The sequence below is a fragment of the Culex pipiens genome, chromosome 3 (assembly GCF_016801865.2).
Source record: "Culex pipiens pallens isolate TS chromosome 3, TS_CPP_V2, whole genome shotgun sequence".
NCBI classification, from domain to species: domain Eukaryota; kingdom Metazoa; phylum Arthropoda; class Insecta; order Diptera; family Culicidae; genus Culex; species Culex pipiens.
Genome location: NC_068939.1, coordinates 120251110 through 120273247, shown reverse-complemented (window position 1 = coordinate 120273247; position 22138 = coordinate 120251110). Strand labels below are relative to the sequence as shown.

Here is a 22138-nt window from a genome sequence, read left to right as displayed (position 1 = left end):
TGGGTGACCCTTCAACGGATATTGGTCTTAGGGGTTTTTTGCCCCTTTGAAGAATTGATTTTGAACAATTGGGTCATGCGTGTTGATTTGATATGGCCTCTATAGCTCACCAATCCTCAAAACAAAATTCAATCTAATTAACACTCCAATAAAACAACTTACCTTCTCTGTTCAATTGACGTCACGGTTGTTGTCGGAAGCCAAAGTTTCGCCGGTCAACAGATAATCCGATTGCACACCTTCACTGGTCACGCACACACACACACCTGAAACAGAACCAGAAAACAAAACTTTGTTAAACAAAAATTAGCATCCAAACCATGCGCACAGACATTCAAGTCAAAATGCAAATTGTAAGCCATCGACCCTCTCCATATCTACGAACATGGGCGACCTTTATCAGAGAGGGAGAGACTACGAATCCATTTTAATATTGGGTTTAGCTGGGTTCACCAAAGGGGATACCGTCAACCGGTTTGAATTTGGACATGTGAATTTGTACAATTTTCTGATGATTTCCTAAACAGAAAAATAAAATTAGAGTTCCAAATTTTAACAGTAGTCACGTTTCACCCCAGTTGACGGTACCCGATAGCAGGCGTATTAGTACACTGTGGCGGGAAGGTAGGAAACGATGGCTTTCCTACAAGGAAGTTGTCGGATTTGTCTCTGTCAGATCGAGAGCCGTACGAGTGCGGGCGAACAAATCGCGAAAATGACGCGAATTTTTGCGCGAACTGCAAAGGTTAGTGACACCTGTTGTGAATTTAATTTAAAGGAATGAATAATAGTATTTCGAGAAATTCTAATAAATTATTTTTTGTAAATGAACAATTCTCCATCAAACCAGGAAATGGATTTTACCTATATTTTTTTATTTGGCTCAAACTTTGTGGGGGCCTTCCCTATCACCAAAGTAGTCATTTTGTGTCATGTGTCATTGGTTCACCCATAAAAGTCTCTAGCCAGGTTTTTAAGCGAAGATGGCGTTCGAATGGTGAACGTCCGAAATGTCAAAATCACGCAGTGGTACAAATATTCCGAAAAAGTGTGCCATGGCATGACAGTCACATTTGTTTTCTAATGTTGGTGCTACTGCGCGATTTTGACATTTCGGATGTTCGCCATTCGAAAGCCATCTTCGCTAAAAACCTGGATACAATTTTGGCAGCTGTTCATACGAACATGGTACGTAAATATTCGAAAATTTGTAACTTTTCAAGGAACTTTTTGATTGATTTGGTGTCTTCGGCAAAGTTGTAGGTATTAATGAGGACTATTCAAAAAAAAATAGGTACAAAAAAAATAAACAAATTTATAAAAATGTAAATAACCACGCCATAGTCTGAACATTTGAATGCAAAAAGTGTTTAAAAATGCATTTTACACTAGTTCAGTTGTTTTGCAATCATTAGTTTTAAAAAAATGTACGATTTGACGAAAACAAAAAAAAAACGCGAAGAAAAATTTGTGATACTAAACATCGAACATTTTCAAAATTTCAACAGATTTTTAAATCAACCCAAACATGCTAAAAGTGATTTTAAACGTAGGGGAATGCATTTTAAATTAATTGTAGTTGATTGCACTTAAATTTCCATTGAAATTTTGAAGTTGTTTGAAAAAATTTTTTTTTTTGCCTCCTGATTTTTCGGACCAACATTGAAGGGGGGAGGGGGGACAAATACTTTAAATAAAATTTCAGCCTTAGTGATTTTTGTAAAAAAAATGAAGTTCTGTACTTAAAATTTGTTGACCTAATTTTGTATGTAAAATCGAGTTTGCAATCGAAAAGTTACATTTTTTTGATAAAGTGCACCGTTTTCAAAACATAGCCATTCAAAATTAAATTTTGTATGAAAAAATCCGGTTTTTTACGGAGATCATTTTTCTTTTTTTTTTAATTCAATTTTTGTCCACGCAAAGCCGAGATATTTGCATTTTAGTGAACAAAAAGTGACGAATTTTCAAAATTCTTGGTAAACAAGCGTTTGTAGCATAAAACATTGTTCATATCGAGAAGATCACAGAACAGTACTTATAAATATGTCGTTTACGTCACATTGTGAGAAAATCTCATGTTTTTCATGAAATGTTATTAACGAATATCATTTTTGAGCAAGCAAAATAAAAATATCCAAAATATATGCCTTCCCGTTTGAAATCATAGTAGCCAATGTTTTATGCTAAAAACGCTTGTATACCAAGAATTTTGAAAATTCGTCACATTTTGTTCACTAAAATGCAAATATTTGTTCACTAAAATGCACTTTATTCATTCAAGCTCCGCGCGCGAGTTGTAAACCATTTTTGGGATTTTTTTGTTGTATGAAAACATTGTTCCTGACATCCTAATCTATCATTCTAAAAAAAATCATAGTTTGAGCCAAATCAAAAATAAAAATAGTTGAAATCGGCCGATTTCGTAGAGAATTGAGTCGAATTATTCTTAAACAAACATTTTATCAGGATAACATTTGAGTTGTGAAAGGAAAAAAAGTGAAGGTTCAATTTCCTGCATATTTTAGTAATTCCCTTGCTCAAGGAAGCGCATTCCCAATCACAGCTGCCCAAGCTCGAGTTGGTAATTTGAGAAATTGCAATCCAAACCGTTCGGGGTGACATTTCATACACTGTCTCTTGTTTGCCTATACCCTTTTGCTGCTAATAACCGTTTGAAAGGTCCAACTCCACCGACTGGCAGCCAAACTAGTTCAACCAACAGAAAAAGGGGGTTTTAAAACCGTTCAATTACAAGCATCGTGAGCAGCTTAAAACACATCGGGCGGGCATCAGATATCCGGAAATCGCAGCTTTTCGCCGCGCGTTTTGCCGAGACTAATGTCAGTTTTGTAGTTCAGTTTGTTAGGCTGGACTAGACGATGGCCCGGCCACGGTTAGTGGACCAGCCACGCGGCCAAGACCCGGTCTCTTAAGTGCCATGTTGTACACAAAGCTAAGAAGGTAGTCAGCAATCGAAAGAGAGAAAAAACGAATCAAACAACATGGTTGGAAAATTTTTGCCAGCAAAAGCTTCGAAATAAAAAATCTAAGCAACAACTCACGACGGGAAAAAGACAAAACAAAAAAAAAAAGTTCGCCACATAAAGTGAAAGGAAAGGAAATCGTTCTGGAAATCACGCGCAATCCGGCCGGAATAAGAAGCAATGTGAAAAAAAAGCTCAATAAAACGTGGCCACGTGAGCGAGCGCCCGTGCGCCTGGTTCAGAGGAGAGAGAGGGTCTACAACACAACACGTTTATTTCTGCCTGCCTGCCGTGATGACCTGGATTTCCTGAATTGTGCAGCTGCCCTGGTGATCTTTTCCGCAGCGGCGACCGGACAATCGTTGGGTCACGGCAAGCTAGCGAAAGTTGGTACGCGGATTGTTCGGAAAATGATTTTTGGGTTATCAAGGTTTATTTTTATAGGTAAATCAGCTTCTGAAATATTTCAAAATTTATTTCTGTACTATTTACGATTTTGAAATAAACAGTTGAAAATATCCCACATCACACACATCACATCATAACTGAGTCGAAGCGTAAGTTAAGGTATGTCCACGCATCCTTTCTCCCCTATTGATTCTGTAAAATGTGTTCCATTCCTAATCTGTGCGTTGAACGCAACGCATTAGGCCTAAGATTTCGTAATTTCAGGGGGTATTCAGACGAAATGCAATCATAGATACATACAAGAAAGCGAAAAATAACGAAGTTGACTTTATAGCTGTCGGCCACCATTGCTAGTACCAACCACTAGTGTCTTCCTTTTTATCTACAAGGACTTCGCCGCCCTGGGCTCCTAAGTGTATGAAAGTATGGCACGGAGCGACGGCGCCGGATACCCATATTTACACAAAGAATTTTAGAGCGCCCGCCGCGGGATTCGAACCAGCAACCTCTGGATTGTGAACCCAGTGTGCGGTCCGATTGATCCACACGGGCGGGACAAGAAAGCACTTCGGGCGTAATCTAATCTAATCTTATCTTTTATTTTTCGAAACTTTGGATAATCGAATTACAAAACTATTTTTTTGCTTTATTTATTTTTCATTGTCGAGCTAAAGTATGACTCCTGAACTACTGTAAAGTGATTTAGAATTGTTTAATCCAAGATGACGGCCAAAATGACGATGATGGAATATTGAAAAAATGCATTTTTAGTTTAATAGGCAATCAACCATTCAAATTTGTGTAAAATGGGGTCGCAGTACTCAAATTTGATGTTAAAAGTAAGAAAATAAAAAAATATTAAAACATTTTTTTATTGTTCGTGATTCGATTATCCGAAGTCCCATACAAACCTTCGGATAATCGAGTCTGGACTGTACAGCGATCCACGTCAAACAGAAAGTATCCAAATCAAAACTGCTCCGATCTGGCTCAAATTTGGCATGGGAGATTCTTGGCCAAAATAACACAGGAAAAAATCCGATGGTTAAATCGGATGCAAAAGCATGCACATCACCTTCGTCAAAAAAGACACTTAATATTACACACTGCATGTACAATTTTTGTAAACACAACAAAAAGTGGCAACCGATGGGATTGAAACCCAGCACCAACAGTAAGGACTGGCGCCTTAGCCCGCTCGGCCATCAGACCGATGAAGAATGGAAAGGATAAACGCATATATGAGCTTGATATTTCGGTCCAGTAGGTTTCCCATACTGATGGGGTACATATTTCAGGGTGTAATATTACATAAAATTTCATAAAATAATGCAAAATTTATTTTACACCCAGGCCTTTTACACGCAGCTGGATTACTACTACCGTATTTTTTGTATGGCGATTAGGGTGCTCCTATCGAAAATAGGGTTTCGTCGATTTTCGCCAATCACCACAACAAAAAACTAATAGTGCCACAATTCTTTATTAAGGCTTTTCAGGAAAAATATGTTGATGTTCGAAAAACTAGCTAAATATTCTAAGAGTTCTTATGAAAAATTTCATTTGCTGATTTGAAGGTCTCGGGACCAAAGAGCTCATATCTGAAAATATATTTTCTCGAATTTTTGTAATATGATAGATAGAGATATGATTTTTTGAACATAAAAACTGGGGTTTTCGACGCATTGCACGCAAAACGGTAAAATGACGAAAACGTGTAAAACTCAACTTTTTTCTCTAAAACTTCGATAACTTGTTAATTTTAGCGATGAAATTATGTTAAAAAAATATTCTGCTGAGAAATGGCCTTGCAAAGAATGAAAATGACCAAATGTGAGTTTTTTTCTAAATTCTACCCAATAGACCCTCAATTTTCAATCGATGATAATCTTTAAACCATTGATCAGATTTTCAATGTTTAAAGGTGAATCTTGTGTAAAGTTTTCTCAACCTTTTGAAAAAAATATTTTCAGATTTTTTAAATCACGACTTACATTCCAATACATGGCAAAATATTATAAATGAACCATTTTTTAAATGTAAGTTGTGATTTCAAAAATGAAAAACACTTTTTAACATTGAAAATCGGATAATTTTTTTCCAAGATATTACTAATTGAAAATTGCGAGTTAATTAAGGTCCAATTGGGTAGAACTTAAATAAACTTCATTGAGACCACCGGGTCTGATGATTTCAAATAAACAAACAACATAAACAAACTTATTTTGCGTCAATCTTTATACGGCCATATCTGGGCAATGAAAAAAAATCTAAATCAGATCAGGTCAGGTCAAAAATGTTAAAAAAAGTATGTATTTTTTTTTCATGTATTTTTTTTTCAAAAATGGGCAAGGATGAACACTATTTTTCAAAATTAAAAAGAGACCATTTTAATGAATAATTTAACCTATAAATGGCTATAACTGAAAATTATGAACTTAATATTTTTTTTTACAGAGGTGCTTGATTTAGGCTTAAATTTTACATCTTAAAAATATTTTGTTATTTTACCACTTTTCTATTGTATTGTCGCTTTTTCAGTCTAAATTGAGGTAAAATTACATCATAAAAGAGGTAATATTCAACCTTTCAAGATTACACCTTCAAAATTTACACAATTTTTCACTGTGTATGGACAGTTTGTATAAAGAAACTAAGGATTCAAAATGGCTTATTAGGACATAAGGAATTCATGGACAAAGTTTTATGCAAAAATACAAAAATTAAAATATTTTTTTGAATTAGATTCAAAATAAAATTAGTTTTCCAAATTTCCATACAAAATAAAAATGCAATGCTCAAAGTGGGGACTCAAAAATCAGTCCTTAATTTAGAGGTTTTTTGAGACCCGAAAAGCATCTAATAATCTTTGTTCTGATTTGATTGATCATTTCAAAATTCCCCATAGCAGTTTAAATAAATGTTTCCAGGACTCAGGTTTAATCAAATTTAAAATCCGCCATATAAAAGTTCTTAAAATATCACAAATGTCACAATTTCTCAAGACAATTTTAGCAACTGGAATTTTTGGAGTGGACTTTTACAATTTTAAGTTCTTGTTTCACAGCCTTTCCTCAGAGGGACGCAAAACAATGATCATATTATTTTTTTTAATAACGTCTCATGGTATGAAATTCTTACATAACATTCCCCGAGCATGAAAAATCTCCTCCAAACCACACCGCCTCAGTCCCGCGTCTAATATAGGCCACATGCCACGCCAAAGCATGTTCCAATCGACACAAATTACGCTCAACATATTGAACACCTTGTACGGAATCAGGTTAATTTAATCATTTTCATTGAATTTTCCCTGCCCAACTAACGGCCGTCGCCGCTTGATAAGTTATTCAAACCAGAAGTCGGGCACGTGTCCATTTGTCTGTGGTGGCACCACACCGCCACCGACCGTTAGTTAGTCGCAGTTGGTAAGTTAGTCGCGTGCGCGCCGTTGTCCCTCTCTGCCCGTTTGCTGGGGAGGTGCATCGTTAATGAGATTGTGTAAATAACCGTTTTGCGTTATGCTTTTTTTTCAAGGGAGTGAAGGTTACGCAATCGAACACGGAGGGATCGGTGAAACGGCAACCTTACAACATAAATAAGTAAAAATTAAGCTTAAGCTTGGTTTTTCAATTTGAGATCGTCGACGTGCCTTCCGAGTTGCGATGTCATTGAAAGAGCAACAAATCGTCGCTAAAATAGTTGAGTAAAATGCACTCCAACATTTCCCGCAGTGCTCACAACGCGGAAAACAAGTTTAAGTTATTGCGATGCGACTTCCGACTTGCAGACACGATGTTTTAATCTGTCGTCAGCGGTACTTTGAATACCTCGGAGGGAATACCTTACGGCATAGCTCTCTAATCGATGTGTCCACCTCTGAGGGGAGTCGCTACTAATCCTTGCGCAAATGAGGCCTCCTCCTGCTGAGTCGAACTTGATGCTCGTCGGCTTCCGTATGGAAAAAAAGTTGGTCGGCTTTGCTCAGCAATTTTCCCGGCCGACGCGATTAAACGCTCCGCCGAGTTGTGTAATTGGTTGTCACTTGTTGGTTTAGCCGAGGGTAAAGTGACTTTCCCACTCTCACTCTCGAGAGTCTCGATGCGGACAATTTAATCCTACCCCGGGTGAACTTTCCTTTGGAGGGTTAAGGGAAATCAGAGGAGTCTCCTCTCTTGAGTAAGCCAAGATGCTGTTACGGGGTGCGCTCTCTTGAGTCAACTTTGAATATCTAGGTCTTCCGCCCAGGGGAAAAAAAGCGCACGCTCTCAGCCTTCCAGCAGTGTTTGATCATGACTGACCAATTGGCTCAGCTCAGCATCACGTCGACGACGTGTTATCTTGTCACATTTAACCTTAATTATTAGGGTTAGTGAATTTTCACGATTTCGCGGACAGCGTGAAATTCGTGAAATTTGAAGATTTCCGTGAAATTCCGTGAAATTTATATTATTTCTAAGCAATGGAAAGCAACGGAAATCTTCAAATTCCAGTTGTTAAACAACAAAATAAATATTTCATCAATGAAGACTTTTTAAGTAAATTATATTAGTTTTCAATTGAATGAAAAATCATTTCAAGAATTGTTAGCAAAACATACATGAACATAAAATTGTTACTTCTTTTGCTGAGAAGTGAATGCTACGAATACTTAAATAATGTTAACATAAATCAGTCGAAGTAAAAAATATATTCTCGGAATCATCAAGTTATCACAAGGATGATATGATCAATCATTTGACTGTAGTTACCAAATAGTTTTTTTTATACAGATTTTGGCTTTTATACCAAAACTTATTAAAATTGACTAAACAAGTATTTTGTGATAAATTAATAAAAACAAATTTGTCAAGTTCAAATTTTATCTATTCTAATCATATAATCAGACCCTAACGCAGCCAATCTTTCGAAGGGATCCTGAGAGTAAAGTAAAAAAATGATCCTGAGAGTGCCTTAGGTTAAATGACGCCTAGCACTCTTCTTGTCATGTATTAACATTTGTAGTGCGCCATAGGGACGTGGCGTTACATCGTGCTGCCATCTGGTTTTTTTAAGTGCAAGAGTGGAAAAGTGCTGAGTCATCGTCTAAAAATAGACGGCGTCCTATCTCGCCCAGCGAAATGAAGTCGGTAAAGTAGTCGGTTTCGATGGAGTAAAAGTGGAAAACGTGGCCTAAAAATAGCGACGCCATCCACCTATTGCATTAGAATGCATTGAAACATCACAAGCGTTAAAGCGGCCAGGCCTACTGCGTAAAGTCGTATCGCAGAGACATGATTCGTTTGAAGTGGGTTGAGTTTGAGCACAGAGTGTTCGAACAACAACACAATTCTGAATCGACAGGGGAGGAAGAAGCGTGGGGACACACCACCATACGCTCCGAGATTTTTGATTGTATTCGTTGGGAGCACCATGCTCCAGCACCATGGTACTCCGGGACCCTCTGGGATGGGACATTGTATTTCAACGAATGCCCTGGACACTATTTGCCGTGGTTATAGCGCCACAACTCGCTCTCTGTAACAGTATTCCTAATACCAGTTCACGCTCACCAAGTCGTCATGGCCTAGTGGTTAGCATTTTTGCTTACCAATCTAAAGGACGGGGGATCGAACCCCGCCTCGAGCGACTTTGATTTTCGTTCATATTCATCATTTCAAATTTATGTGTTCTAAACTTTCCGTTGGGAGCAGATGGGGATCGAACCCAGAACCATTCGCTTACAAAGCGAACACCGTAACCAGTCAGCCACGGCCGCTCCCAAGTGTCAAGTTCAAATTTTATTATATTTTATTTTATTGAAAAATAATAAATAATGAAGCAAAAAAGCAGAGTCTGTTATTTTTACATCAGATTTTCACGGTTATTTAAAAAAAAAGCCCCGTGAAATTTGCAATTTTCGAAAGTGAAAAATCACTAAGCCTATTAATTATTTACATATTTGGCAGACCATTTCACATCATAAGTTGCTCAAAATGTTGCATCTTCTTGTACACCAGGAACAAGGAAAGGAATTTGGAAGATGCGAAGTCTCTATAGTCCACTTTTTTAAGGGGACAGGGGAAATTCTCCGCAATTTCTCCAAGTTAGTTCCGCAGTTCTTGTGAGGCATTCGATGTGAATTTCAAATGTGACAAGAGAGATCTTCCCCGGCGATCTGCTCACCATTTGCAGGAACTTATTGAAGCTTATTTCAAAGTCCATTATTATCATTAGATAACGCTCCGAGTCTTGGAACCGCACCGGTAGCACCGGCCACCGAAGACTTCACGGCGGGACGCAATCAGGCTTTTAACGAGCCCACCCCAGCCCCCTTGGCGATAAGTGTAGCTGTTTACCCAGCGAAATAGACCCCGCACAAACCGGAGAAGCCACCTGACGCCAAGCCAAGATGATGTGGCGCATTGGCTGATGGTATACAAAGTTTTTCGAGTTAAGTGAAAATCAGAAACGATTCGGCGGGTAGTCCGCGCGAGCTATAATTGGCTTTATCGATCGGGCCAAACCCTCAAAACGGTCATCTTGGCCGGCCGATCCAAGAAGGAAATACGCGATGATGTAAGCGCTTTTCTAACTTCTTCTCGTGAATTGGTTCGTGCCGTGGACCGGACTAAAACTGTAAATTTACACGTTTGATGACGAAAGCTGTGGCTGTGTGTTTAACGGGTTTATTGAGCTATTGGAGAGGTTTGAGTTATTTAAGACTTGAAAATGTTTAATTTGAGATTGATTCACATTTAAAGAACATACACATAATTCTTTTGAACGTTGCAAAAAAATTGAACCAAGGTCGATTTGCACAAAGTTCAACTACCTTAGTAAACACTTTTCAGTGATTGTTCGCACTACTGTTTGTAATGGCTCGTTGGGCAGCGGCGTCAACGCAGTGTCCACAAAGTACTGTGTGAAAAAGTGGAATAGATGGAAACGCCTTCCCAAAATGCACCACTCTTGCAGACAAAGTGCTGCGTTTAGACCGGTAATTAAATTAATTTATTAACGCGTGAGAAGAAAAAACCAAATCGTAACTACACGAAGCAATGATTTAATGCTACAAGTAGCTACCACCACGTACTGCACACTTAGACTTTGTGCAGCAGAGTTGACCGTAAGGCTGAAAGTCCGGTAGACCCTCTGGTTTGTGTTCAACGGTGATGTTGGATTTCTCGCGTTAAAACAACGCCGGTTTTTCAACAAGATTCGTGCGCTAAACGATCGGTCGACCACGGTTAGGTGGTTTAGTTTTAGGAAAGGACTGGGTAATGTAGCTACGCGGCGGTGGTAGCACAGAACACCATGTTGTTTACACCTTCACGACATTGTCAGATCCTAATAAATTTATGTGCTGCGTAACATGTCTGTTGGATGTTGAGTTTGGACTCTATTTCATTAGATACACTACTAACCTAAGATACACTACTAACCTAAATGCAGTATTTTATATTCTTGAACATTCTGTGCAACAATTTGGTCAATTGAATTTGACCTGCTAGACCCACCTTCACGTGTACATAACGACTTAGAATTAAATTCTGAGCAAATGCCTGTGTGTGTGGTGGGATGTTGATAAAAAAAAAATCACTGGACTATCGCGACACTGGCTCAACAAATTTTGTCTCATTCGATCCATCTTGGGGTCCCATATTGAAAATTATGAAGTTTAGTTAAGGACCTCAACAGCAATGCTAAAAAAACGATTAAAACTAAAGACTGGAAGATTATAAAAGGGTGGTTTTGCTAAGAAAACTCGTCATGTTATACATTTTCGAAATGGTTTTAAAAAGGCCTTTCTAACGAGTCCAAAACATTGATGATCTGACGACCCTATCAAAAGTTATAAGCACTTAAGTGTTTTAATACACTTTTTTAAGGCCGGATCTCAGATATTTTGATGAAAATGTTGTCCGGAACTGTCATGCGACCCTTCGTTCGATGGGTAATCAGAAGACCTTTTCAACACGCCCAAAAGATTGAAGATATAATAACCCTATCAAAAGAAAAATATAACTACCGTAAACCGGGACCCGTGGCCATGATCAACGACGACCAACTTTTTCAAAACTTTTTTTCGTAAAATCGCGATGACCGCGATGTTTACAAGCAATGGCTCGTTCCCTTATGTTTTATATCAAAATTTTTGTAATTGTCTGCTCTACAACTTTGTAGAACATTGTTATGCTCTAAAAAATAACCCTGCAAAGTTAGAAAAAAACACGAAATTTTATAATGAAAATTTTTGTTCTGAATGAAAAAAAAGGGCCCTTCTGAAAGGAGTAGGCGTGGCTGAATGGTTACGCTGTTCGCTTTGAAAGCGGAAGGTTCTGGGTTCGATTCCCATCTGCTCCTATCGAGAAATTATGGAACGAAGGAATTCTGAACACTTGAATATGAACGAAAAATTCATTAGATCGCGGCGGGGTTCGATCCCCCGTCCTTTGGGTCAGCAGACAAAAATGCTAACCACCAGACCATCGAAGCTTAGTTGACTAGGAGGATTAAGAATGCTATAAGAATCCAAGAAACTTGATTGGAATGTGAACCTAAGAACAGGACATGCAATATTGAATGCAAGTTGAATTTAAGAACATTACTGGTTGCATACTCGTTAGGCGAATATTGAACTTTCAACACGACCAGAATTCACCACAAAAAAAAAGCTTGGTGAACCGAATTGGAAAGCTTCCAAAATGAATCCAAGAACATACGAAGAATTAAGGACTATAAATAGATTTGACCGGCCGCATCACTTACCACGGTGAATCCTGGCTTCACACCCATCTTACTAACACCCTCAAACCTCACGTGATACTTTGTCGAAGACGCAGCCGATTTAGCGGTCTTCATCACTCAAGTATCGGACTAAAATTCCTATCCACTTCCCCGTGTCTTACCACTGGTCGTGGCCGGCGCTGTGATTGGCTAGCATGATAGGGACATTTGAATGTTGCGAAGTGGTGATGATTGGTTCCTACTCTTCATCTGTGGTCCACGGAGCAATTCTTGGAGGTCCAGGCCAATAACAGAGTAGCAACTACGGGTAGACACCAATGCTATGCTATGAATGAAAAAATGACCCTTCTGGGTTAATGTAGATTCGAAAAGTACAATAAATTTCCCTTAAAATTACATGTTCCAATTTTTTGTACAGTTGAGTAACGGAAATGGCAGGGTTTTTAAAGCTTGTTTAGTGTTTTTTTCGATGAAAAATACGTTTCGGAATTCTGAGTACGCCATCAAAAATCCAATTTTACATTGAAGTCCCTTTGACACCAAATTTCTATCTCATCACCGTTTCAGGCTGCAAATTATTCAAAATCACCTCTTTTTTCGCATGTTCAAAAATGGAAGGGGTCGAACCGCCCCTCCATCACGAGATATCAAAAAACGGACCTCGGACTCGTGATCAGAGACAAAAGTTACCCCTTAGGACAAAGTTTCAAGCAAATTGAAGAGGGGTCGGGGAAACTGCTGTGTGAGTCGTTGGAGAATTACTTTTTAATTAATTCCTTTTACAATTTCATATAAAATGCAACCAGAAGAAAGCCTTTTGGTATAATCACAGCAAAAAAAAAAAACGATGGTAAAATCGGATGCAAAAGCATGCACATCACCTTTGTGAGCTAAGGCATGTAATATTGTTTGGGAAAACGTGTAAACAAATAGCATGTACAAAAGAAAAAAAAAATGCTTACCCCAAAAATAGCAACAATCTGGTGAGAGTCATATCCAGATTACCAAGTCCGCGCCCCAACCATCTCGGCTATGTAATTGTTTGGTTCAATGCCGATGTTGCAGTGGCTTTCCCGTACGTCGTATCATATTGACTGTATACGATGTATGGGGAACTTATTTATTTCCTCCGTACATGCTTTTTGTGTACACGTTTTCTCATACAATATTACATGCTTTTGCTCACAACACTGATGTGCATGCGAATTTACACAGAAATTTTTTACTGTGAGTTGAAAAGCTACAAGTAAACGAATAAAAAGTTTTTTAGAAAATCCTGGAGGACCTGGAATGACCCAAAATTTCTTTGAGTTTTTGCATTCTTTCAAACATGAGAAGTTCTTTATTTTGAATATAATTTTGAATCAATGCTGTGAGTCTTTGCATTAACAGATAACTAGTTTAAACAAAATCTGGTTCTGAAACTAATAAAAACATTTTTTGTGAGTTTTTGCATTCTTTAATGCGTGAGCAGTTCTTTTAATTTTCAGTAAATTATTTTGATAATTTTCTGTGAGTTTTGCTTTCTTTGCCTTTTTTAATCATATTATAATATTGTATAATTGTTATTGTAGATTATGAACGGTAATATTCAGGAAAATTTTAATTTTTAATTAATTCGATTTTATTGGTAAATTATTAATATACAATAAGTTCTTTTGGAATACATAACAGAGTTTTGGAGTTCCTTTCAGCTGTGTGTTACATCATAATCCATTTTGGAACAATTGTTGCTTATAGTTAAGGGGTTACCGAAAGTAAGAAAAAGATAAAAAAAAACTTACTAAAATTGCAAGGGATTCAGGAAAATTTATTTCACTCAGAAAACCTCAATTTTATAAACATTATGCCACAAAAATTACAACTTTCGACAACTTACAAAGTACTCAACAAAATGTATCAGAAAAATGTTGTTGATATTTCAACCCTGTTGTTCGGATATTTCCAAACATGGTTTAAGCTTTTGACAGAAAAAAGAAACACTGAACAATTTTCAAAAAAATAAGTCAATAAGGCAGTTTATCAAAAAATGTTTAAAAAACATTTTCGACGCAAAATAAGATTTTATTTTATTTTATATAAATTTTGATTGACACTATTTTAGTTTATTTTTTCAAAAAATCACATTTGAACATTTTATTTTGGTTCCGGTTGTTGCATCCTTAACTCTAGCGCAAAAGATGCCGTTTTTAGTCCCATAAAAAATATTAAAAAATGAAAAATTACGAAAAATGTTTTAGGAATGCAACTTTTACTGCTAACAAAGCCCAATTAATTCAGGGGTCATTGTTATCCGAGCATTCGTTGGTGAAGGTTGTCTGAATCAACATGACTCGTCGCGTCCCGGCGCAAAACGCCGGCAATATTGCCCTACCTGCGGCTCAAGCAGGCAAAAAAGTGGGAATTTCCAAAAGGAAGGTTGAGGCCTCAACTGATGGCCAAAAACCGGGGATTTCCAAGAGGAAGGTGCTTTTGGAAGTGACATCGAACAGCAAAAAGACGAAAAAGAGCGACGGTACTGTACCGATGGATGAGGAGGAGGAGAACTCTTCATCGCACGAGGAGCAGCTTTTGAAGAACAACAAGTTCGCTGGACTGCCTGACGAGGACCAGGTAGCGGAAGCAAAGGAGAATGAAGTGAAACAGCGAAAGGAGAAACTGCCTCCTTTTTATGTACGGCAATCAGCAGCAACGATCGACTTTCGAGCGGGGCTGGTTGAACTCATCAAGTCTGGGAAAGTCCTAGGCAACATTCGTCTGTGTCAAGACGGATTTAAGGTGCTGGTGCAATCCAGGCAGCACTATCAACTGGTCAAGGATTACTTGACCGAAAACGAGGCGGAGTACTTTACCCATGATGTCGTCATGGATAAGCCGTTCAAAATCGTCGTCAGAGGTCTGTACGACATGCCAGTGGAGGAATTAGCTGCCGAGCTAAAAGTTTTGAAACTGGATGTGTTGGCCGTGCACAAAATGAGCCGACGCAACAAAGACATCAAGTACCGTGACCAGCTCTACCTGCTGCATTTGGCTAAGGGATCGACGACGCTTCCTGAGCTGAAGGCAATTCGAGCGGTTTTCAACATTATCGTGTCGTGGGAGCGATACCGACCAGTGCATCGTGACGTCACACAATGCTTCAACTGCCTGGGCTTCGGGCACGGAGGTATGAACTGCCACCTAAAGCGTCGTTGCGCCAAGTGTGGTACCGATGCGCACATCACATCCCAGTGCATCCAAGATTCGCTGGTGAAGTGCCTCAACTGCAACGGTGAGCACTCGTCAACCGATCGAAAGTGCCCCAAGAGAGCTGAGTTCGTGAAAATTCGGCAGCAAGCATCGACGAAGAATCAGCCTCAGCGTCGTAGAACTCCTCCAGCCCTGGTGGAGCAAAACTTTCCACCTCTTCAACCGCGACGCCAGGTCCCGAACTTGGCACCGTTGCCGTTGGATCCCAGGAAGAGAGCTGAGATGAATCATCCACGGCCGGGTTCCAGCCAGGAGCCGAGACCGCCACCACCGGGCTTCAGCCAGGAGCCAAGACCAACCCAAGAACCAGCAGTTGAGGAAAATGGTAATGATCTTTACACCTCAACCGAACTCCTCAATATTTTCAAACAGATGTCCGCTGCACTGCGTGGATGCAAAACCAAGACCCAGCAGATTGAAGTGCTGACCTCGTTCGTCATCCAGTATGGATCGTAGGTCTCTCAAGCTGCTGAATTGGAACGCTTGCTCCATTAGGAGGAAGAACTTAGAGCTGGTGGATTTTCTTCGCGAGAAGGAGATCGACGTAGCTGCCATCACGGAAACTCATCTGAAGCCCGGTGAAAAAGTTTATCTGCAAAACTACAAGATCGCGACGCAGCTCGACAGGACCACCTCTGGAGGAGGAGGTGTGCTTGTCGCTGTTCATCGTGATCTCAAGCCACGCCGGCTGCCACACTTCAAGCTGGACATCATCGAGGCTGTTGGGGTGGAAATTCCCACTTCGGTTGGCCCAGTACTCTTCATTGCTGCATACTGCCCACGTCAGGTGAATTCCAGAGATGGTTCAGCAGCAAAACTGAAGAGCGATATCCAGAAGCTGACACGGCGGAGCGCAAAGTACATCATCGCTGGTGACCTCAACGCGAAGCATGAAGTTTGGGGCAACAGCAGGAGGAATCGGAACGGAGTGATTCTGCACAACGATCTGCAAAACGGATACTACAACGTTGTGAGTCCAGATCGTCCAACGAGGGTGGCCCGGTCTGGGAATCACTCAATCATCGACTTCTTCATTACCAATATGGCTGAGAACGTGGCTCATCCTGAGGTGTTTGAAGAGTTGAGTTCTGATCACTATCCGGTGGTTGTGGAGGTTGGAGCTTCCGTTACTCCGCAGCGGCAACCAACCCGGAAAGATTACCACAACGTTGACTGGCAGCAGTTTCAGCAAGTGGTCGACAGCAACATCGACTATGATCAACACCCGGAAACTTTTGCTGATATTGATCGTTCACTGGAGGTGATCCAGCAGGCTATCAACCAAGCAGAGGCTGCCAACGTTCGGGAGGTTCCTGTTAATTTTAAGGTAACTGATATTGACGTAGATACTAAACACTTGATTAGACTTAGGAATGTTTATAGGAGACAATATCAACGGACTGGGGACTATGACAAAAAGATTTCAGTGAACAATTTGAACAAAATCATACAAGATCGACTTGACAATATCAGAAATCAAGAATTTTCAAAACATGTAAGCCAGCTTGGGAATTATTCAAAACCATTTTGGAAACTTTCAAAAGTTCTTAAAAACAAACCAAAGCCTATTCCTCCTCTTATTGTTGAGGATTCTCCCTTGATTACATCAGAGGAAAAGGTAAATGCACTTGGGATTCATTTTGTTAGTTCTCATAATCTTGGCACTTCCATGACCAGCCGTAAAGAAACATCAGTTGCCAATAGTATTTCAACAATTAATAGCTCTACTTTTGAATTTCCTGCAGATTCCTATGTTTCTGGTGAGGAAGTCAAAGTTGCAGTAAAACAAATGAAAAATATGAAAGCTCCTGGCTTTGATAACATTTTTAATCTGGTGTTGAAAAAACAGAGTGATCAGTTCTTTCAACATCTAGCCAATATTTTCAATAAATGTTTGCAACTTGGTTACTTCCCCACCAATTGGAAGCTGGGCAAAGTCATACCAATTTTGAAGCCTCAAAAAGATCCAACATCGCCAACAAGTTATCGTCCCATTAGTCTTTTGAGTAGCCTGTCCAAACTCTTTGAGAAGGTCATCTATTCAAGGCTTTTGGATTTTACCAACGATAATAATATAATTTTGAACGAGCAGTTTGGCTTCCGAAAGGGACATAATACTGCTCATCAGCTTACGAGAGTAACTAAAATCATCAAGCAGAACAAGCTTGAGTCTAAATCAACTGCTATGGCTTTGTTGGATGTTGAGAAGGCTTTTGACAATGTTTGGCATGATGGTTTGATACATAAACTGTATTTATACGGTTTTCCAATGTATCTTATCAAAATTATCCAGCACTATCTTTCGGAGAGATCGTTCAAGGTTTTTCTGAATGGGATTGCTTCTGGATTATTCAACATTGATGCTGGGGTTCCCCAAGGAAGTATTCTTGGCCCACTTCTGTACAATATTTTTACATCTGATTTGCCTACTCTTCCTGGTAATGGTGTGTTGTCACTTTTTGCTGATGACACTGCCGTTATTTATAAGGGTAAAATAACCAGATATTTAGTTGGCCGTCTCCAGAAGGGTCTTGACGTTCTTTCCGAATACTTTGGCGACTGGAAAATTCGCATAAATGCAGCCGAAACTCAAACCATCATTTTTCCACTTTCCAAATCGGCCCGATTTGCCCCTAAGGATGATGTTTTGATTAAAATGAATGATGTTTCAATACCCTGGTCAAAGGAGGTTGTCTATTTAGGTCTCATACTTGACTCGAAACTATTGTTTCGGCAGCATGTAGATAAAATATTGAACAAGTGCAGCATTCTCATCAGGTGTTTGTATCCTTTAATTAACAGAAAATCAAAGCTATCTTTGAAAAATAAGCTAGCAGTTTACAAACAAATAATTTACCCCGTTATTGAGTATGCAGTACCTGTTTGGGAGTGTTGCGCTAGAACTCATAAATTGAAGCTCCAGCGTGTCCAAAACAAGGTACTCAAAATGGTTTTGAATGTTCCTGGCTGGACAAGATCAAGTGAGGTTCATGAATTAGCAGAAGTAAAAATGTTGGATCAGAAAATTCAAGAAAAATGTTTGAAATTCAGGGAAAAATGTGCTATTTCTGAATACCCCTTGATTCAAGGATTGGTTTAGTTTATTGTAAGTTTAAGTTAGTTTTAGGTTAGGTTATGTTTTCTCAACATTTTTTTTTCCTCATTGTACCTAGTGTTACAAAAATGATAAATCATGTACTTTTAAAGTTATAAAAATGAACAGTGTTTAAATCACGAAAAGCAAACTAAAGCTGAAGAGCCACAGCTGACCACTTATTATGTAAACCAAATGTAATCATTATAAGAAAGATTCAATAAAGTATATTTAATTCAAAAAAAAAAAATTAATTCAGGGATTTTTTCTTGTTATCTCATACATTCAACCCCCGGTGGTTGGTCACTTTATCGTTTGACACTTTTTAGTTTGTATCCCGTTGGTTTGACGAAGTGTCACTTTTAAACGAATCGTTTAGTAGTGAGTGTGAGTCCGTGTAGAGAGGGGGTATCAAACTAAAAAGTGACCCCGTTCGTTTGTCAACAGTTGGTGACAAACCATCGGTGTTTCAGTGAAAAGATTTTTGAAAATTCATTTGTCCATATTGCATGGATATCCTAAAGATGCAAAATAGCTTCTTTCGACATAAAAAATAATTAAAATTTCATTCAAATAAAACAAGGGCGTTTGAAAAATTGTCCGAAATAAGCTTGTGATTATACACCAACTTCCCTTTAGAATACATTTATGGAAAAAAAGCAAAGGAAAAGTATGTTGTGGAATTCAAAAGTAATTTAGATTATTATTTTTTCCCATTTTTACGTATATATCGTTTTCCCTCACCTCTCTGATCTCGAACAGAGTAAAGTCAATAATAGACTCCAAAAAATATTTAACACGGCCTTATTAGTGATGTGAGGAATCAGTTAATCGATGGTTTGTTTTGCGTTATTCAGTCCTCCACGGGTATATCGTTTAATTTAAATTCAATGTAAAAACAATATATTTAAAGCTCCCAGATAATAACTCGGAGAGACAACATTGAAAATCGTCAAAAAATCATAAATTGGCCGCTCTGGTTTGCCCTGAATAAATTCGAAAACTTCACCATCAAAACATTCTGCGCTCACAATTGAGGTGTGAGAAAATGCATTTTTCAAAAGCGGCTGCAACGTAAAACAATACCTTTCGCAACCGGAGAAACAAATCAAGCAAAGTGCGATGCGATTCTTTGGGTCGTAAATTTATGTTAATCCAAACAACAACAACAACTTGTTGGCCATGGTTGCGAGTACTGGAAGACCAGCAAAAGTTATTAAAACCAAAATGGCCTGATTGCACGACGGGAGAAAGTTGCGCGGGTCTCTCAAACTAACCTAGGGGTAGAGCTGGTACCAAGTATCTTGTTCTGCACCGACCACAAGAGGAGGAAGAAACAACGCCGGGTGAGGTTAATGTATGGATGTAGATGAACTTTTAAGAGTGCCATTCGTTATATTTGTTGCTGCTGGCCTGATGCTTTTGTAACTGGTTGTGTTATTTTTGCGTTTTGATTCGAAACTTGGACGGTAGAGGTTGTTACTGGTAGATTTATAATTGGAGTTGATTTGCAAGAAAGTGAAATTGGCTTGTTTGATTCAAATTTGCACGCATAACCTTAAAAAAATAGTTTCGCCGAGAGTTTCAATGATTTTAGAAGAGATTCAAGGCAATTAAAAGATATTCGAAGACTTTCAAAAATATTCACAGAGAAACAAAGAAGTTCGATCAAATACAAAGAGATTCCATGAGATTTGAAGATTTAAGCTTAAAGTGCTTAAAAAGTGTAAAAGTGATTCAAAGAGATTAAAAAAGACTCAAAAAGGTTCAAAGAGATTCGTAGTGATTCAAAGATATTCAAACAAATTCAGAGATTCAAAGATTTTCTAAGATTAAAAATGATATGAAGAGATTGAAAGAGTTTCAAAGAGATTAATCGAGATTCTAATATTTTAAAAGATTCAAATAACAAGAAACAGATTAACTTCCTTTACAGACTGTAGATTAAGCTTGAGCAATGCTCTCTATAAAAGGTTTAAGAAGTCGTGTTGTACTCCAACTCCCCACGATTCCCGGTGTTCGATGAACTCCACCGACTTGTGTCGTCAGGTTTTAATTAACAGCCTGTACACACCAACTCATTAAACACACGACGTTGACCGGGCTGTGAAGCACGATTACAATCGCGTAAGAGGAGCTTGGACGTTCTTCTGTTTGTATTTAGTCATAGCGTGAACCTCCCCGGCGTCAATTGCACCCAAGATGTTATCTGGTGCTGGGTGACGGACGGTGATTATGACCTGTGAAATTGTGTGCGACAAACGGGAAATGATCGCGTGAGATCAACGCTTAACACGATCAACCCGAATTGGTACCAGTAACTTTAATTAAGGTGAAATGTTGCTCCAACACGTGATTGTTTGCTATCGATCAATTCGATTTACGATTCGACGTCGAAATTGTGACTTGAAGTTTCTAAATCTTGCTTAGCTCTTGCTAAGTTGGGAGACAGTTTAAATTCCCAGACGACAAAGATCTACAATTTGGTTGAAGTCGCGTTCGCTTGCTTTCTTCACGAGAGATTGTAGTTTATGAAGTTGGATCTGGTTGCACATCTGTCGCCGTGATGTTCCCGTGGTACAATTTTAGACCTAGTTTGGAGAGAGAGGAGGTGTTTCAAGCTATTGAAACCAGAATCAGAACTTGAACTTATCGAAGTTGTTCCAGACCACCGGATTACTGGAATTAATCCAAAAATAACAACAATTTGTCCTCTACTCGAACAAAAAAAATACTTTTTTTTTTTTTTTTTTTTCATAAAATTATTTTTATTAGGTCCTTTTCGGTACTGGGACCTGGTTAGGACCGAGTCGGCTTTTGTAATTACATTTGACTTAATAATTACAGAGGATCTTGTGTGTAAATGTTAGTGGGAGGGGAGCCGATTACCCGCGGCCTACTCGGGGTAAGTAGGGAAGGGATTGATGTTAAAGACAAGGCGTGGGAAGGGAAGGGGGATTGTGTAGGGGTCTTGGTTGGCTCTGCTGGCCTTTGCGTTTTGTCCTCAGCCGCAACTCGGTGTCCAGCTGCTGGGGCGATCTTGCTTTGCATCCGGTGCAAACCAGAAACGACGGCTTTGTGTGAAGGCGAGTTATTCTAACTGAAGGAAAACTAACTGAAAGAAAACTAACTGGAAGAAAACTAAATAGATATTTTGGAATCTGAGAGGAACTGATAGATAGGATAGAGAACATCAAGGTCTAGTTGAGATAGCGCGTCTCGCATCGGGATTTCTGGTGGTCTTCCTCGGGCCCTGAGGGTATCTTTCAACTTAATTCTGTGAGCCTGGTGATCTGGACACGCCCATACGAGATGGTCGATGTCCTGATAACCCTGCCCACAGTCGCAAAGGTTCGTATCACTCATGTTGATACGGTAAAGATGAGCCTTGCACGAGTAATGGTTCGACATAAGGCGGGACATCGTTCTGATGAATCCACGCGTCAAGTCCATCCCCTTGAACCAGGCTTTTCTTTGCACCTTAGGTCGTATGGAATACATCCAACGTCCCTTGGTGTCGCCGTCCCATTGTGTTTGCCAATCCAGAAGCGCACGCTGCCTCGGAAAACCGTAGCATTCTTGTAGGCTAATTGGCCTTTCAAAAATGTCTCCACTCTCAGCACCCTTCTTAGCGAGCAAGTCCGCTTTCTCATTACCCGGAATCGAGCAA

At 39.1% G+C, this 22138-nt stretch overlaps 1 protein-coding gene and 1 pseudogene across 1 annotated transcript in view; both read right to left on the bottom strand.

Annotated features, from left to right (window-relative positions):
• The window catches only part of LOC120413917 (nucleosome assembly protein 1-like 1), an 83126-nt pseudogene extending 73527 nt beyond the window's left edge, over positions 1-9599 (bottom strand).
• The window catches only part of LOC120413939 (CDC42 small effector protein homolog), a 135618-nt gene that overhangs the window by 95149 nt on the left and 18331 nt on the right, over positions 1-22138 (bottom strand). The window contains exon 2 of the mRNA XM_052709575.1: positions 163-266. The gene's annotated coding sequence lies outside the window, so the exon portion shown is untranslated. The remainder of the gene's footprint in view (positions 1-162; positions 267-22138) is intronic.